Source organism: Cetorhinus maximus, chromosome 8 (genome assembly GCF_964194155.1).
Source record: "Cetorhinus maximus chromosome 8, sCetMax3.hap1.1, whole genome shotgun sequence".
Classification (NCBI taxonomy): Eukaryota; Metazoa; Chordata; class Chondrichthyes; order Lamniformes; family Cetorhinidae; genus Cetorhinus; species Cetorhinus maximus.
Genome location: NC_135886.1, coordinates 51,200,953 through 51,217,673, shown reverse-complemented (window position 1 = coordinate 51,217,673; position 16,721 = coordinate 51,200,953). Strand labels below are relative to the sequence as shown.

The 16,721-nt window shown below is 43.5% G+C and overlaps 1 non-coding gene across 1 annotated transcript; it reads left to right on the top strand.

The window, feature by feature from the left end:
- Positions 1-8,254: 8,254 nt before the first annotated feature.
- Positions 8,255-8,361, top strand: LOC144684114 (U6 spliceosomal RNA). Its single transcript, XR_013577399.1, has one exon. It is a non-coding gene; the product is annotated as a U6 spliceosomal RNA (small nuclear RNA).
- Positions 8,362-16,721: the final 8,360 nt, after the last annotated feature.

Below are 16,721 nucleotides of genomic sequence, written 5' to 3'. Positions count from 1 at the left end.
GTCCCTTGAGCTGGCAGTGAGTGGGATCCCCGTGATGTGGGATGGGTTTGTGAGTGTGTGAGTTGACAGTGATGAGAAGAGTGACTTCCCCAGGCAGAACGGAGAAGATCATTCCTCCTTTTTCAGTACTGGGTGTCTGTCTGCTTTTGTAGGGCTTTGGCACTGACCACTGCTGCCTCCCATGCTGGATTAGTGATGTTGCTTCCCCTCCTGTGGCCAGAGTGAGGGTAGAGGACGTCACAATGGGCCATAGCATCCAAAAGATGCTCGAGGGATGCATCATTAAACTGGGAGGGGTGAACTGCAGTATTTTTGCCTTTTGGGGCCAAAACTTCTTTGCAACAGTCCTGGGCTGGAAGCACTGAGAGGTATGCACACAGGTATGCACTGAGAGGTATTTAAAGTACCATCCACTTTAAATATGGTACCTAGCGTGAGGAAGCAGAGAGGTGATGGCGTGGTGAGTGAATGAGAGCATGCCTGCCATCGACGCAGCACGTTTCCCAGGAATGCATGATTAATGAGGCAGGATTGGGACAATGCAGCATCAGAAGCCGCCACTGCAGCCAGCGGGTAAAATGTCCTTTTTCCCACCCAAGGCCACACTTAGTGAAAATCTGGGACGATTCTGCCCTATGTGTTAATGCTACTACCAATACCAGGTGAACCCTTAAAAGCCTGGTTCAGTGGCAAAGAAGCTCGGGGAAGTAAACTATCTAATTGAGACCCCAGAACAGGGGAAAAAGCAACGGCTGCATCATGTCAACATGATAAAGCAATGCCATAGCCGAGAAGGGTACAAACAGATAACAGTCTGTCCCATTGCCACTGACCTAGAGGATGAGTGTAGCAGTGGGGATGAATCAGGGATAGAGAGGCCAATTGGATACTTCTCCAAAAAACTAAACAAGCATCAGAAACAGTTCTCCACAGTGGAGAAGGGAACCCTCGGTTTATTACTGGCTCTCAAACACTTTGAACTATATGTCCTAAATGGATACAGAGAGACCACAGTCTATACTATCTACAGCCCGTTAACCTTTGTGGAAAGTTTTAAGAAACAAAATGCCAAGTTGTTCCACTGGAGTTTGTTTCTCCAGCTATACCACCTAAAAATCACCCACATTGCCAGGAAATCAAATGTGATTGCAGACGCCCTGTCCAGAAGTTAAAGAGACCCGGTTAGAACTGAAGCGATCATAATGACCAAGTCTAGGAGAATGAATGTGCGTGTGAGTGTGTTTTCTGTTTTAGAATTTTTTTTCTCCCTTTGTAATGAAATGAGAATGAATCTCAGTTCATTTGTCGTGTGGGGAAGTATCACTACAGTGGATCACAGTCGCAAATTATTTACAGGCATACTGAACTTTTTAAACGAAGATATGTGTTTTTTAAAAAGACATACAAGCAAAAGCTTGCTGAGAATGCAATGTATCCACTTTCCAGAAAATTCCTATGTGGATTATACTTGACCAACTAGTTCAGAGAGAACATGGAATGTTGCACCTAAAAAAGGTGACAAGGCCTACTTCAGACAGAGACACTTGAAAAGGGAGAGATGCAATGCAAAAGACTGAACTTTAATCTCCCGTGGTTGCAGAAACAATGGAGACTGATTACCACAACTCAGCAGAAACCATCTCCTGTTAAGTGATATCTCAGAATGTGGAAAAGGTCTGAGTTGAAAGAAAGTAGATTCTGGACGAAAGACATGGTTGTTTTCTTTTCCCTTCCAGGAATACACAAGAAACTGGGTTTAAAAGCTAGCTGCAAACCTGATCTGTGTGCTCTAGTTCTAGTGTGCTAGTATTTGCTGTGAGGGTCACAGCAGAAGAACATCAACTAGCCATCCCTGCAGCTTACAGGCAAAAGTCTCTATCTCTCTCTCTCTGGCTGGAGGCAAGTCAGCAAAGCCACAGTCAAAAAGGAAACAGGACAGCATCTTCAACTAAACCTGCAAAACCAAGTGTCTACAAACCAACTGCAAAACTGCCAAAGTCAGCTTTACCGGAATCACCCAACTTAACGGCCGCAACGTCTCGCCATCTACTCCTCACAGAGAAGCCAAAGACTGGTTCATATATCTTTATTAACTTTTATTTTTAGGCTCGAATTCACATTTCTGATCTGTGGATATGTGTGTTGTGTTTTTAATATTTTTTCTTAGGTTTTTAGTAACTAATGAACTTACTCTTTGACTCAAGAACGTCTGTTTAAATTGGCTCCTTCTAAAACATAAAAACATTTGGACTAGGAAAGGTATCCACAAGGGAAGGGATCCCTTTTAAATTCACCTTGTTGCGACCAACTGAGTGGTGGAATAAAGAAAGTGAGCCAGCCCATCCCATCTCACCGGGGAGGGTAACAAAATTGGGGTCCCATTTGGGGAGTTAAAAATTTGAGGTATCTCATCTGGGATCATAACAAATTGGGGGACCTCACCTTGTGACCGGTCGTAACACCTCCCAAATCCAGCCCCAGCAGAACCCCAGACTTATCGGGGTCTCCGGATGCATTGTTTTTTGGCATTGGGGACTGGCTACTCTCCCAGCAATGGCCACCATTTTCAGTGGTGCTGGGACTGCAGCCAGTCTACACTGACAAGGAGCTTACAGTAATTTGATTGGCTGGTGGCTCTTGGAGATGACGCTGCCTTCCAGATGACGCTGCCTTCCAGATGGGGCATAAATCTCGCTCTGAGCCGACTAATGTCATGGCGGCCATTAAATCGCTGTGGGGTGACTCAGCCAAAGGAACAAAGGATTCTGTTTTTGCATCTTTTTTCCATAAGGTATCCCATAATATTTCAGCGAGAACTGTGATAGAAGGTCGCCTAGTCCCTCCACCCCCACACCCATCCACTGTCCTGCCAAAAAACATCACATAGAAGTTACAAATTAGGGAGATGGAATGACAGTATCGGAAATGATGGTGCAGCATACTGTGTACATCCAGCATGAGTTTCATTAAGGCACTTCTGCATCCCTTCCTAGTGGAAGAGACTATATAGTGAAAGCCTCATGTCTTTCCTCTACTTAAACTGGCATGTAAACTCCAATCTTTATTCTAATTTATGTTTTTCTATTTTCTTCTCCAGGCACCTCAAAACATTCCTGTATTTAGAAAGCACTGAGTAACAGATTAACCCTAAATATTGATACATCACACGCTGCCATCAAAGGTATACATAATGATAAGAAGTAGACACATACAGTAGTAGTTGACAAAATTCTGGTAGCACTAAAGTTGTGCCTGCAAACATTGTTGTAGGACGGTTTGAAAGCTGCTTTCATGATGCTGTATGAATGATAACACAGGTCAAGTATCCTTTCTCCAAAACTCTTGGGGCCGAGTGCGTTCTGGTATTCAGATATTTTGGGTTTTTGGATCTACAGTTTATGTGGTAACCCTAGACCGAATTGTAATACAATAGTCTAAGCCTACACTAGCTATAGTCTACAAATACTAGGTTGTTTCTCCATTTGCCAACTCTCACACACTCTACTGCTTACCTGTTAACATTTATTACAATTGTAATATTGTATTGCTTTATTAATATACAAATTAACTGCACAGCCGTTCATAAAAACACTCAGTTTTTGGATGTGTTTGGTTTCAAATTTTCAGATAAAGGATGTTCAACCTGTATTGTGAGTCGTTGCACACAGGGAAGGGGCTGCATAATAGTGCAGAGAATGGGGGAAACACAGTTAATGCAGAACATGATGAAGATGCACACCTCACTTTTCTGATTCTTCTTAGCAGTAGAGGTCACAGAACCAGAAGGCACTGTTGAAATAAGTTGACTGCTTGTTCACTGCATCCTATGGATTAGAGGTTCTCAAACAGTGGTCCATGGCCACCTAGGCAAAGGCAAAGATTTCAAGAGGTCCTCTGTCTCCACTGTGTAGACAATATAAAGAAAACTTAATGCCAATCCCCAAGGTTACAGCATCCAAGGAACAGAGGTTTATCTTCTATCTTCGAGTCACCAATCAATAGCAACACAGTGTCACTTAAGTCCAAGGCCCTGCACAGAACATGAGGATCCGGAAACCGCCCCTTGACCCAAGATACTCATGGCCAATGGTCCAGTACCATGTTGTGAAGGGGACGGTATCCAATCTCAATGGCACATTCTGTTTGATTCGTTAGTAATGGACAAGCAAAAAGGCTAGAGCTGGTACGGTCATCAACGTCATCAGTCTGATCCGCATCCTTTCAGCTTCGGTGACCATCTACCAACCTTACATTGACAGGTCATCAATCACGTAGTATAAGTCCACCAATCTCACAGTGATAGTCTATTAACTTCACAGACAGACTACTAATTTATATATAACAGAGTCAGGACAAATACTGAGTATCATATGCAAATGTGCTTATTGAAGATACATCCACGTCTTGGCAGAGTTATTATTTAGCACCAGCAACAAGTTTCACATCGAGTAAGAAAGCAAAAATAATAAATATATATGTGTAATTGTATAACTGCTTTAATACAATAAAATTGCTTGCATTGTGTTGTATAACTTCGATTTTTTTATAATATGGAGGGACACCGCAGAAGCAAAAAGGTCGAGAGCCCGGCTACGGATAATGCACACTGCAGCCACAGTGTGCCAGTAGATAGAAGGGGTAGGTATTGATGCCCAGTGGCTGAGGCACTGATCAATACTGCTTTGTCTTGTATGCTGTTGAGCTTCTTGAATGTTATTGCAGCTGCACCAATCACACTTCTGGTTTGAAGCTTGTAGATCATAAACAAGCTTTAAGGGTTCAGGCAATGAGCTAATCATTAGAATTTCCATCCTGCTCTATCCTTGCAGCCACATTGTTGATATGTCTGCTTTAATCAAGCAATAGTGTAGTGAACATGGTGTAACACCTGATCCTGAGCTCGGATACAAATCACACAACCTAACCGCCACCATTACTTGCTTCTGTTAACAATGCAGGACTCAACTCATTTCCATTGCTCCTGACACTCTCATGTGCACCATTGTCACCTCCAGGCTGAACCTCCATCATAGGTGCTATCAGTGAACCTCCATCGGTCCAATATCGCACAGTGCGCAGAGGTTTAATTGCATATCAAGTATAGTCAAATCAGTCAAAGTACTTTGAATCTGTATCTTCTACCACTATAGCCTCCACTCACCTCTTTGCATATTATACTTCTTTTCTCCCAACATTTAGGTGTCAGGGAAATCTCAAGCATTATCTTTACTCAAAACCACTTTGCCAACTCATACTGCCTGTCAAAAGAGCTTCCGCTAAGCCATCAAAGGCATTTAATTCATCTTCATCTCTGATCATCACTGGATGCATGAAATTATGTGGAGTAAGTGTCCATGCACTCATATGCCATGACCATTCTCTTCTCTCCCTCCAAACAAAAAGGTTATCCATATCGAGCACAAGGGAAAAGCAATCAAAAAGGTGCAGCATCACTGACAAATCTCAGTCCACCTGAGCAGGGTGCACTAGAAATTGTAGACAGACAGACAGGAGAGGCAGTTGGAATTGGCAAGGTAAGAGGTGATGCAGCAATAGAAGGTTAGTAAATGTTGAGAAAGGTGAATCATACATTTATGTGCTTTCTCAGCATATTACAATGCCTCAACGTCTAGCCTCTTTTTCTTCAGAGCAATGTCAGTATGGGTGCAGCTAAAGGAGTTCTTGTAAATCTCACGTCATAAATGGTACCTAACAGGAAAAGATTAGCCACTCTGTTGGCCACCTAAGTGCTTTGTGGATTTGAATCTGCTGACACATCTTTTTATTCTTTAATGGGATATGAATGACGCTGACAAAGCCAGAATTTGTTGCACATCCCTAATAGCCCTTGGAAAGGTGATGATAAGCCTACTTCCTGAACCATGGCAGTCCTGCTGGTGTAGGGACACTTATAATGCTGTTAGAAAGGCAGTTCAAGTTTTTGGCCAAGCGACAATGAAGGAATGGCAATATAGTTCCATATCAAGATGATATGTGGCTTGGAGAGGAACTTGCAGCGGTGATGTACTCACACATATGCTGCCCTTGTCCTTTCAGGTGATAGAGGTTGTGGGTTTGGAAGGTGCTGTCAAAGGATCCTTAGCAAGTTGCTTTGGTGCACCTTGCAGTTGGTACACACTGTTGCTACTGTGCACCAGTGGTGGAGAGAGTGAACATTTAAGGTGGTGGATGGGCTACCTCTCAAGCGAGTTGGTTTATCCTGGATGGTGTCTAGCTTTTTGAGTGTTGTTGGAGCTGCACCAAACCAGGCAAGTGGAGAGTATTATAAATACTGTTGTTGAGTATTGTAGAGAAATGAAGAGCCTTGTAGATGGTAGACAGACACTGGGGAGTCAGGAAGTGAGTAACTGGATGCAGAATTAACAGCCTCTGACCTGCTCTTGTAGCCACTATATTTATATGGCTGGTCAAGTTAAAATTCTGGTCAATGGTAACCCTCAGGTTATTGATGGTCGGACATTCAGCTTCAAATACTTTCGACACAAATGGAATCACGTCATCTTATCTACTCCATTACCACTCAAGAGGAAGTCAGGTGAGGCTGAGAAAGGCTTTCACTGGATGAAGCATTAAACGCTTGTAAGAATGAGGACCTAGGAGTGAAAGAGAGATAGAGTGCCAACTCTCTACAGAGGGAGGAGAAATGTCCATTAATGGCTTAGGAGAAACATAGAATATAAGAGCAAGAGTAGGTCATTCTTGCTCTACTCTTCGAGCCTGCTCCACCATTCAATATGATCACGGCTGCTCATCTATCTCAACGCCATACTCCCACTCTCTCCCCAAACCCTTTGACGTCTTTAGAGTCTAGACATCTATCTATTTTCTTCTTAAATATATTCAATGACTTGGCCTCCACAGCCCTCTGTGTTGGAGAATTCCAGAGGTTCACCAGCCTCTGAGTGAAGAGGTTTCTCCTCATTTCAGTCATAAATGGCCTACCCCATATCCTGAGACTGTGACCCCTTGTTCTAGGCCCTCCAGCAAGAGGAAACATCATCACTGCATACAGTCTGTCCAGCCCTGTCAGAATTTTATATGTTTCAATGCAATCCCCTCTCATTCTTCTAAACTCCATTGAATACAGGCCCAGTTGACCCAATCTCTCCTCATACAACAATCCTGCCATCCCAGGAATCAGTCTGCTGAACCTTCGCTGCACTCCCTCTATGGCAAGTATATTCTTTCTTAGGTAAGAAGACCAAAACCGCAACCAATACTCCAGGTGTGGTCTCACCAAGGCCCTACACAGCTGCAGTAAGCCATTCCTACTCCTGTACTCAAGTCCTCTCACAATGAAGGCCAACATACCATTTGCCTTCCTAACTGCTTGCTGCATCTGTATGCTGGCTTTTGGTGATTGGTGTACAAGGACACATGTAATTGCCCACTCACTCAACTTGTCTAAATCACCTTGAAGCCTCTTAACATTCCCTCATTAGTCACATTCCCATCAAGTTTCATGTCGTCAGAAAACTTGGAAATGTGACATTTGGTTTCCTCATCCAAATCATTGACATATATTGTGAATAGCTGTGGTACCACACTAGTCATCGCCTGCAACTCTGAAAAAAGCCCATTCGTTATTTTTCACACTAACCTCTTATGTGGGACTTTATCAAAAGCTTTCTGAAAATCCAAAGGCTAGAGGCCGGAATTCTGGTAGCCCAACCCTTTAAATACTATGATTAAACAACATTAACCTTACACAGAATCATAGAATGTATACAGCACAGAAGGATGTCCTTTGGCTTATCATCTCCATGCCTGCACTAATTCTCTCTCTCAATCCCTTGAAGCAAGGAGGGCTGTACTCCATGGCAAGAACCTGCACATTAAGTCTTTTAACGTGAGGAGGCTGTTGCACGGCAGCTATCACATGGTTCTGGTTGACTAGGAGACTCTCCAACTCTTATAACCTGCCATTGGCACACCAGAAGGATTTGCAGGTTGACACTTGACCAATTTGGCCACATTATGATGGCCTCTGTGGCCATCAAGTCCCAGAGTGGGACTCAAACCCAGAGTTTCTGGCTCAGAAGTAGGGATACTACCACTTTGCCACAAGAACTCCTTGTACCAGGCCTACGTAAGAAATACTCAGCTAGTCCTATCTCCCCTGCCTTTTCACTGTAGTCCTACAAAAGAAAAAACAGAAAACAGGGAATTATAGACCAGTCAGCCTGACATCGCTAGTGGGGAAAATTCTAGAGTCCATTATAAAAGATTTAATGTGCTCGCTTCGGCAGCACATATACTAAAATTGGAACGATACAGAGAAGATTAGCATGGCCCCTGCGCAAGGATGACACGCAAATTCGTGAAGCGTTCCATAAAAGATTTAATAGCTGAGCACTTGGAAAACAGTGGCAGAATCAGACAGAGTCAGCATGGATTTATGAAAGGGAAATCATGCTTGACAAATCTACTGGAATTTTTCGAGGTTGTAACTAGTAGAGTTGATGAGGGGGAGCCAGTGGATGTGGTTTATTTGGACTTTCAGAAGGCTTTCGACAAAGTCCCACATAAGAAATTGACGTGCAAAATTAAAGCGCATGGGATTGGGGGTAATGTATTGAGATGGATAGAAAACTGGTTAGCAGACAGGAAGTAAAGAATAGGAATAAACAGGTCTTTTTCTGAATGGCAGGCAGTGACTAGTGGGGTACCACAGGGATCAGTGCTGGGACTCCAGCTATTCACAATATATATTAATGATTTAGATGAGGGAGCTAAATGTAATATCTCCAAATTTGCAGATGACACAAAGCTGGGTGGGAGGGTGAGCTGTGAGGAGGATGCAGTGATGCTTCAGGATGATTTGGACAAGCTGAGTGAGTGGGCAAATGCATGGCAGATGCAATATAACGTGAATTATTGTGAGGTTATCCACTTTGGTAGCAAAAACAGGAAGGCAGGTTATTATCTGAATGGCTATAAATTGAGAGAGGGGAATGTGCAACGAGACCTGGGTGTCCTCGTACACCAGTCGCTGAAGGTAAGCATGCAGGTGCAGCAGGCGATAAAGAAGGCAAATGGTATGTTGGCCTTCAAAGCCAGAGGATTCGAGTACTGGAGCAGGGATGTCTTGCTGCAATTGTACAGGGCCTTGGTGAGACTACACTTGGAATATTGTGTGCAGTTTTGGTCTCCTTATCTGAGGAAGAATGTTCTTGCTATAGAGCGAGTGCAGCAAAGGTTTAGCAGACTGATTCCTGGGATGGCGGGACTGACATATGAGGAGAGACTGAGTCGGTTAGGATTCTATTCGCTGGAGTTCAGAAGAATGAGGGGGGATTTTATAGAAACCTATAAAATTCTAACAGGACTAGACAGGGTAGATGCAGGAAGGATGTTCCCGATGGTGGGGGAGTCCAGAACCAGGGGTCACAGTCTGAGGATACGGGGTAGACCATTTAGGACTGAGATGAGGAGAAATTTCTTCACCCAGAGAGTGGTGAGCCTGTGGAATTCGTTACCACAGAAAGTAGTTGAGGCCAAAACATTGTATGTTTTCAAGAAAGAGTTAGATATAGCTCTTGGGGTGATAGGGATCAAAGGATATGGGGAGAAAGCGGGAGCAGGCTACTGAGTTGGATGATCAGCCATGATCATAATGAATGGCGGAGCAAGCTCAAAGGGCCAAATGACCTACTCCTGCTCCTATTTTCTATGTTTTTATGTTTCTAAAATGTTTTCTTTAGATAATTATCCAATACCCTTTTAAACAAGAGGACCTAAGAACATAAGAAATAGGAGCAGGAGTAGGCCTGCTCCAACATTCAATACAATCATGGTTGATCTTTGGCTTCAGATCCCCTTTTCCCCCACCTCCCCATGCCCTCTGATTCCCTGACAGAGCAAAAATCTATCTCAACCTTAAATACAGTCAATGATGGAACATCCACATCCTCTCTTGGGTAGACAATTCCAAAGATTCACAATCCTGTGGTGAAAGAACCTTATCTCAGTCCTAAATGATTGTTCCCTTATCCTGAGATAGTACCCCCATGTTCAAGATTCCCCTACCAAGGAAAACAACCTCTTAGTGTCTACCCTTTCAAACCCCTTCAAAATCCTACCTATATATTTCAATGAGATTGCATCTCATTCTTCTAAACTCCAGAGAATATAGACCCAATTCACTCAGGTTGTCATAGGACAACCCTCTCATCCATGGACAAATCTGGTGAACCTTCGCTGTATTATCTCCAATGCAAGTACATCCTTCCTGGCATAGTGGTATTGTCATTGGACTAGTAATCCAGAGACCCAGGGTAATGTTCTAGGGACCTGCATTCGAATCTTGCCATGGCAGATGGTGGAATTTGAATTCAATAAAAATCTGGAATTAAAAGTTTAATGAAGGCCATGAAGCCATTGTTGATTGTTGTAAAAACCCATCTGATTCACTAATGCCCCTTTAGGGAAGTAAATCTGCTGTCCTTACCTTAACTGGTTTGGACTACATGTGACTCCAGACCCACAACAATGTTGAGTCTTAAATTCCCTCTGAACAAGGAAATTAGGGATGGGCTGGCCCAGCCAATGATGCCCACATCCCATGAATGAGTAAAAAAAAATATGGAGGAAAAAACTGCATAGTATTCTGGGTGTGGTCTCATCAAAGCCCTGTACAATTGTAGCAAACTTCCAATCCCCATGCCTTTTAAAAATATTCTGTTTTTCTATTTTTTATTACAACCTCATAGTTATACCTTGTCGCCCATTCACTTAACTTCTCTACATCTTTTTGCAGCTTCTTTGCATCCTCCTCACAGTTTGCCTTCCCACCTAGCTTTGTATTGTCAGCAAACATTATTCTCTGTCTCTTTGTCTAAGTCATGAACATAGATTGTAAATAGCTGAGGCCCCAGCACTATTTCTTGTGGCACTCCACTAGTCACAGCCTGCCAGCTTGAAAATGCCCCATTTATCCCTAGTCTCTGCTTCCAGTCCATTAATCCTCTATCCATGCTAATATATAACCCCCAACTCCACAAGCCCTTATCTTACCATACCTCTTGTATGGCACTTTATTGAATGCCTTTTGGAAATCCAAGTATACTACATCTACTGGCTCCCCTTTATCTACCCTGATATTTACACCCTCAAAAAACTTTAATAAATTTGTCAAAAAGATTTCCTTTCCGAAAAACCATGTTGACTTGTTCTAATTGTTCTATGATTTTTGTAATTAAGACTTTCTTAATAATAGATTCCAGCATTTTCCCAATGACTAATGTCAGGTTTACTGGCCTGTACTTCAATTTTCTTTCTCGCTGCTTTCTTGAATAGCGGTGTTACAACTGTTGGAGATGGATCAACAAAATATTTTGCTTCCAATTTCTACCCTTCTTTCACATTCACATAGTCCATCTCCAACACTTCCCTTCCATTCCTTGACTTCTCTGTCGTCATTTCTGGTGATATACTGTCTACCAATATTCATTACAAGCCCAGCGACTTCCACAGCTACTTCGACTACACCTCCTCACACCCTGCTTCCTGTAAGGACTCCATCCCATTCTCCTAGTTTCTCTGCCTTCGTCACATCTGTTACGATGATGCTACCTTCCAAAATAGCACTTCTGGCACGTCTTCCTTTTTCCTGAGCCAAGGCTCCCCCCACACCGCAGTTGACAGGGCCCTCAACCATATCCGAACCATTTCCAGTACTTATGCTCTCCATCCCAGAACCATGATACGGTTCCCCTTGACCTCACTTTTCACCCCACCAGTCTCCGCATTCAAAGGATAATCCTCCGTTATTTCTGCCAACTCCAGCATGATGCCACTATCAAACACATCTTCCTCTCACCTTCCCTGTCAGCATTCCGTAGGGACCGTTCCCTCTGTGACACCCTGGTCCACTCCTCTATCACCCTCAACACCTCATCCCCTTCCCATGGCACATTTCCATGCAATCACAAAAGGTGTAACACCTGTCCCTTTACCTCCTCCTTCCTCACCGTCCAACCACTTCCAGGTGAAGCAGCAGTTCACTTGCACATCTTTCAATTTAGTCTACTGCATTCACTGCTCACAATGTGGTCTCCTCTACACTGGGGAGACTAACGCAGGGTGACTGTCATGAAGAGATTAATGTCTATAATGTTATTGGAAATTATTTTTTAAAATAGAGTTTAATGGTGTCTGTGTCTATGGATGTGTATGTTTTAATTGGATTAAAGCCAGCTAGTCTGGGTGCTTTGACGAATAGAAAGAAGTAGGTTTGAAATGGTAATTAGGTAAACAGTAAGGAAGTTAAAAAGGTTAAGTGTACATTTGCATTTGTTGAATAAAGCATTCAAGAGTAGGAGTAAAATTTTGCACTTAGCTGGGAGACGCCAAGCAATGTGTTTATATTACTAATAAAATTAGTGGGATGAAAATGTAACGTTAGAAGATGTGACATTAAAAGCCTAGGATACAATGGAAAATTTATATTCAAAGGAAAAGCTAGGTATAAACAGAAAGGACTTTGTGTGTGTAATGCAGAGGCATTTAAGACCTAACCAGCCTGTACACCTGCAACTAGGTCTACAAGGAACCTCATTTTGAATTTGTACGGTCAAATGTACTTTGCCTGGAGTCTTTTTAAACCTATGAGTTTTACTGTTGCCTTAACGGGGGTGTAACTGAGACCCAGGTTAATTAGGGGATTTTTGTTGTGACTTTAGTAATAATTTTGTAGACTTATGTATGTGTTTACAACCTTTCCTGTTCAATAAATGTTTAATTTAGTTTTATAAAAAATCCTCTTGGGATTCAGTGGTCTTATTACAACTAAATTCAAAACCTGCATCTCAAAACATACGAATTACAAAAAATGGATCATGCCAGTTGTTTCAAGTTTCCCTCTGAGATTTGAACAACTCAGCTTTTACCATCGGCTGTGTCATAATAGTAGCCGCTTTGCTGAACACCTTCACTCAGTCTGTAAGCATGACCACAGCCTTCCTATCGCTTGCCATTTCAATTCATCATCTTCCCATGCTCACATTTCTGCCCTTGGCCTGCTACAATGTTCCAGTGAGACTCAACACAAACTGGAAGAACAGCACCTAATTTTCCAATTAGGTACTTTATAGCCTTCTGGACTTAACATTGAGTTCAACAACTTCACACAATGAAGTCTGCCCTCTAAGATAAAAGAAAAATACTGTGGATGCTGGAAATCTGAAATGAAAACAGAAAATGCATTTTGGAAATCCAAGGATACTACATCTACTAGTTCCCCTTTATCTACCCTGATAGTTACATCTTCAAAAAACTCTTAACAAATTTGTCAAAAGAATTTCCATTTCGTAAAACCATATTGACTTGTTCTAATCGTACTATGCTTTACACAGGTAAGACTTTTTTAAATAATAGATTCCAGCACTTTCCCAATGAACAGAAACAGAGAACAGAAAAAGACAGAAAATTCTTCAGAGCTCTGAAGAAGTGTCATGCAGACTCGAAACATTTACTCCGTTTCTCACTCCAAAGATGCTGCCAGACCTGCTGAGTTTTTCCAGAATTTTCTGTTTTCATTTCAGATTTCCAGCACCCACAGTATTTTGCATTTATTGTACTGGAAATATTACATTTGGTCCCCACGTCTAAATCATTTATATAGATTGTGAACAGCTGTGGCCCCTGCACTTACGGTACCCCGCTAGTAACAGCCCGCCATCCTGAGAATGACCCATTTATTCATACTCTCTGCTTTCTGTCTGTTAACCAATTCACAATCCATACCAGTATATTACCCCCAATGCCATGTGCTCTAACCTTGTTTACTAACATCCTGTCCCGGACCTTATCAAAAGCCTTCTGAAACTCCAAATACACCGCATCCACTGGTTCTCCTTTAATCATGCTACAGGTAACATCCTCAAAAAAACTCCAACAGATTTGTCAAACATGATTTCCTTTTCATAAATCCATGTTGACTCTGCCCAATCATATCATTATTTTCAAGTGTCCAGTTATCACATCCTTTATAATAGATTCTAACATTTTCCCTACTATTGACATCAAACTAACAGGTCTGTAGTTCTCCATTTTCTCCCTCCCTCCCTCCCTTCTTACTGATGTGGGGTTACATTTGCTACTTTCCAGTCTGGAACCTTTCCAGAATCTATAGAATTTTGAAAGATAACCACCAATGCATCCACTATCTCTTCTTCAACACTCTGGGATGTAGTTCATCTGGTCCAGGGGATTTTTTGAGTACTACCTCTTTAGTAATACTAATTTCTTTCAGTTCCTCATTTTCACAAGTCCACCAAGGGACTTAGTATCTCTAGGAGGCTTTCTATATCTTCCTCTGTGAAGACAGACACAAAGTAATTGTTTAGTTTCTCTGCCATTTCCCTATTTTCCATTATAAATTTTCCTATCTCTGCCTGCAATGGACCCAAATATTCCCATGTTCACTAGCACATGGCATTGGGAGTAATCCTGAGATTACTACTTTTGAAGTCCTGCTTTTCAATTTCTTTCTTAACTCCCTAAAATCTGCTTTCAGAACCTCATCCCTCTTCCCACCTATGTCGTTGTACCAATGTGAACACGACTTCTAGCTGTTCACCCTCCCCCAGAAGAATGGCCTGCAGCCAATCTGTGACACCCTTGACCCTGGCACCCTGGAGGGAACAAACCACCCTGGAGTCATGTCCACAGCTGCCGAAACACCTGTCAGTTCCCTTGATTAACAAATCCCCTATCTTCCACTCTTCTTTTCCCCTCCTGTGCAGCTGAGCCGCCTGTTATGCCATAAACTTGGCTCTTGCTGCACTCCTCTGAGAAACCATCGCCTTCATCAGTATCCAAAATGGAAAACCGGTTAGTGAGCGAGATTGACTCAGGGGGCTCATGCACTATCTGTCTGGTTCTCCTAGATTGCCTGCATGCTCCTAACCTGCGGTATGACCACCTCCCTAAATGTGCTATCCACATAATTCTCTGCCTTGCGGGTGCACCACAGTGACTCCAGCCGCCACTCTAGTTCCAAAGCCCGGAACTCAAGCTTCTGCAGCCAGTGACACTTCCTGCAGATGTGTTTGTCTGGGACACATGTGGATCCATGATTTTCCAAATTCCACAGAATGCACATTCCATTCAGCCGATCTGCCCTGCCATACGTTTATTATAAGTTGAATATATTACCAGTGACTCACCAGTTTCGTCCCCCGTACAGAAGTTAAAAACGCCTACCTGTTCCTAATGAATCCTCTATCTTCTACTGTTCTTTCTCCCCTCCTGTGCAGCTGAGCCATCCTTTGTGCCACAGACTTGGCTCCTGCTGCATAAATACTGGAGGCTGGAAAAGTTAGATTTAGGTATTCACTGTCTCTGGGTCCTCTTTTCGCCCAGTCTTCTAGGTGCTGCTGACTACCTCCAGGTCCTCATTTCACCTGCTCTTCCACGTGCTGCTGCTGCCTCTGGGTCCTCCTTTCACCTGCTCTTCTGCAGATCTGCGTGTTTCTCCAGTGCCCACTGAGTAGTCTGCTGGGGCTGGCTCTCCATGAGGGTCGCCAATGTCTCGATGGAGGAAGCCAAGCACATACACACCAGAGACATGGCAGCACTGATGAGCTGGATAGACCCCTCCACTGTCCGTGCCAGTGTGCGCATTCCAGTTGGAATCCTCGCCAGATGTTTCTTTGCATCGTGCAGCAGCTCTAGAATTTGCCTACTTGTCAAAGACCTCAGGGGCATGTCACCAATCTGAGGCTCAGCATCACCCTGGCCGCAGACAGTTCTCAGATTGTCAGTGGCCTCAACATTCACAGACTCCGTCAGCAGCTTGGGCACGTCTGAGCTGTGCTCACCAATCCATGAACATTAACCTGTGTGTGAACATACACCCACTGACATGGTAGTATCTGGACTGGTGGAGGGTGCAGGGGATTGACATGACAGTGCAGCCTCTGAGGTCTCCTTATCCGCTTAGAAGTGAGTGCTATCCCCCGGTCACTGCATTCTGCTCTCTATTCTTCTGCCTGATCTGCATGAGAGGACAGATAAATTAAAGGGTTATGCATCCTTCCCATTACTCCCAGTGTGAATCTCCATGTGTCCACATCAGCACTATGTGTACACCAGGGGTACCCTTGTGTTAATGCATTCAGCACTCATTCTCTTGTGTCCACACTCCTGTCCTGCCATCTGTCATGGAGCAGCCGCCATGCTGTCCTGCCAGTTCCATCACCTCCTCCTTCTTGGCGGTTAGGATGGCAAACGCTCCACAAGTCTTAGCCTGTTCCTTCACATTCCGGGCTCTCTCCTCCTTCAAGCACAAAGATGAACAATATTAATCGCTCCATCAAGCTAGCACAATGCCTAAGTTGGTGGCAGCCCAGCTATCAATGATAAGGGCACACCAATGCTTCTTGCATGCGGCCACTCTCGAGAGACTTTTCTGCAGTCAGCAATCACAACCAGGCACCTCTCATCAAGATGCAGCCATGCCTCAAAGAGGCCGCTGCCTTACCCCATTGCCACTGACACCCTCTCCACCTAGCTCACACTCTCACCCTGCCACCTGCAAGCCCAAAAGGGAAATGAGGTATGGAGTATAACCTTAGCAGAACAAATAAGCTCACTAAATCACTTGCAGCATTGGAGCCAGGATCCGGGGATAACCCCATGTCTGCTGACCTCCTCTGCAAACTCTGTCCAGGTTTGCTTGGTCATTTGGGTTGGTA